Source organism: Aplysia californica, unplaced genomic scaffold (genome assembly GCF_000002075.1).
Source record: "Aplysia californica isolate F4 #8 unplaced genomic scaffold, AplCal3.0 scaffold00028, whole genome shotgun sequence".
Taxonomy (NCBI): Eukaryota; Metazoa; Mollusca; class Gastropoda; order Aplysiida; family Aplysiidae; genus Aplysia; species Aplysia californica.
The window spans coordinates 795083-798283 of NW_004797298.1; positions in this window are offsets into that span (position 1 = coordinate 795083).

A 3201-nucleotide genomic window follows, 5' to 3' on the forward strand; every position below is an offset into this window, starting at 1 on the left:
TGTGTGTGTGTGTATAAATATATATATATATATATTGCATGAGAAGAAAGGAATTAGTAGAAAAGGTTTTGAAAATGGGTAGATCTATTCCAATTTAAAGCGCATTTTGCTACCTTTTTGGAAATGAGCTATATGTTATAAGTAATTATTATTATTATCTCCCCCTCGAGTCCCTTTCGCCTTTCAGCCCGGGTTGTCCCTGACAACGGAAGCCCCCCTCCTGAATACTCTTATAAAAAATCTTATAAAAATATCTCCTCCTCCTCCTCCTCCTCCTCCTCCTCCTCCTCCTCCTTCTCCTTCTCCTTCCTCTCTCTCTCTCTCTCTCTCTCTCTCTCTCTCTCTCTCTCTTTCTCTCTGATTTTTATTTCTTTCTTTTATTGAGATTTAACAATAACGTGAGTTTAGACGTCAGCAAGTTTCAAGTAAAGCCAGCGGCAATAAATAAACCGCCATCTTTGCACTTGATCCGCCTCGAGTCGCACTACCAGTCACCTCTTTGTCTTTTTTGTATTAATTTTCATTTTCACCGCTCTGCTCTGCTGTGCCCGCTTTGCTTTCAGTGTGGCCAGAGCCTAAGCAAAGATAGTACATAACAAGATGGGCCACTTCTCTCTTTGAGCCAATTAAAAAGGTGTCCTCAAAATTTGGTGGCGCACTCTTTGCGAACAGTTACCCTACTCGAGTTATAAAAAATCAAAGTGAAACTAGCAAGTTTTGGGATAAATTTCGGAAGAATGCTTTTTTAAAATGGTTACGCTGACAAAAACCTCTTCCGGAGGAAAGGGTGATTGTTTTCTTCGTTTAATTTGACTTTAGAATGAAAGGCGAGAGGTTATTAAAATAAAAAAAAAACTAAAACTCCGCACTGAACGAACCCGAACTGCTGATGAACAGACTGCAGCGCCATCTGAAACAAAGAGCATACTTCCTGCGGACACTTTTTTGGCTGAGTGCCCCATCTTGTTATTTACTATCTTTGGCCTAAGGCTGTCCCTGTCGGATTATGCGATTGTGCTTGAGGCTGCGTTTTTTTCCCCCGCATAATTCTGCAACATTTGCACAATTTTGGATTGCCATTTTTAAATAATTTTTTTTTTTACAAAACAGTTGAACGTCTCGCCGTGTGACTAAAGGGAAGTAATCATAGTAATAAGTCTCATTTATGTGACAGGCTGGTTATTTCCCTTGTTAGTGATTTTTGTTCCTTGGGTTTGTTCAATTTTTCAGTCCATCAAAAGTTGTTCTCATGTCTGCTGATGGTTCATGTTTGCCAGGTGTCCCTGCTTTTAGGTTTTAGTGATGTGCCAACATCAGAGGTCCAGATGTTTTTTGTTTTTTAAAAATATTTTCTAAACATTTTTCTTTCCTCTATACAGCTGAAAATTAGAGAGATTATATTTTTTGGTTGATGTTTTTTTCTGACTGATGTGTATCTTTTCAAATACACAAAAAACTACTGATACTGATAAGTTCTGTTTTCAGTTCTTCTGTTACGGTAACTTGCTTAAATTTTGAATAATATTTGCATTTGTCTTGCATAATTTGGCCATTTAAATTTGTATAATTCTGCAGGCACAGCTAAGGTCATTATGAGCGCGCGGAACACATTAAACATTTTCACTTGGTAGGAAATTCTGAATTTCCCCGGGTGGCGGCCGAAGCCTACTCTTATCGATTCTAGACCACCAAGAGATCTTTAACGTGCTCAACTTGCATACGGGACCTCCGAGATTTTTCGCCTTATTCTTAGAAGGCTAGGGGTAGATTTTTCCTACCATAAGATCAGGGGGTATGGCTGAAAGACAGCAGTAAGCAGGAGCCAAGGAGTAGTGGAAAGAAAGACTGCAGAAAGAGTCAAGAGCCAAGAGGGGGGGGGGGGGGGGCAAAGGAGGTTTGGGGGGGAGGGGAGAAAGTGGAATCGAAAGCAGACGACAGAACATTGCCATAGAGCAGGGAATGAGGTGAAAGGAGACAATTTAAAGAAGAAAAATTTCCGAACCTATTGAAAGAGAGGCGAACAACTTAACCTCAAGGCCACGAGAGCCCCCACTTTGTTGTATACAGTCTTACACTAATAACAACAATCTACCAAAGCTCAGCAAATCCATCGTATCAGCTATCATCAAACTGTATGATGTATTTATGCTTGGATCATTTCTTTCTTCTATGTTTCGTATTTATTTCATGTAAATAGATTCAATATGTAGGAGCGTTGTTACAGGGACGTTTGTAATACCGAAGGCTTAGATGACAGAATGTAGTTGAGTGTGTTCGAAAGAGGAATTGTCTTCTGTTTGCTAGAGTAAATGTATAAATGGGTTTAGACTCCCACCGTGCTGAAAAAGGGTCACGAACATATTACATTATCATAGTGCGGATTTGTAGCGTTTTGTATAGATTTATGAAGAAAGGCTTTGTAATCTAGTCCCAATCATGGCGGAACTTATCGTCAAATATCTTTGGACGGCTGAATCAGTATTACCCCACACTTTGCTCGGAAGTTTGTATTAATTTGTCTTAACTTATCATTATTCTTTCCACCACAATTGGGGCTAGATTACAGAGCCTTTCTTCATAAATCTATACAAAAAGCTACAAATCTCCGTCATACGAAAAATGGGAGTGTTCGCAGTACTTCCCGTTCTCACACATTTTGCATACGCACTGCTAACCAAATACACTCTAAAGGGTCAAAACCAAAGAGGTAATAAATAGCTACTATTTATAAGCTCTTTGGGCAAAAGAAAAGAAAATCTAGATACTTGTTATGCTCTAAAGTTTTCAATACATGCGTTCAATAAGCGTAGTGTCATGTTAGAGCAAAGGAGACGGACTTGCTTTTACAAGCAATACTATTGTTCCAGCTCATGGGATATACCCTTTTTAAATCTGTAGATTAATAATAATAATGGATTGCATTTATATAGCGCATATCCACTTATGCAATGCTCTATGCGCTTAACATGATAATATTATGGATTTACAATCCAATTTTAAAGGTACATAGTGTTACATACTCGTGCAAAGACATATTCACTCACGCACGCACCACATAAAAATACATACACACATACACACATACGTACATATGCACATACGCACATACAAACTCACAACGATCTACAGCTTGGATGGATTCTGTCTAATCGAAATATGATGAAAATAGAAATGATTTTAGTTTCTTCTTAAATATTTCTA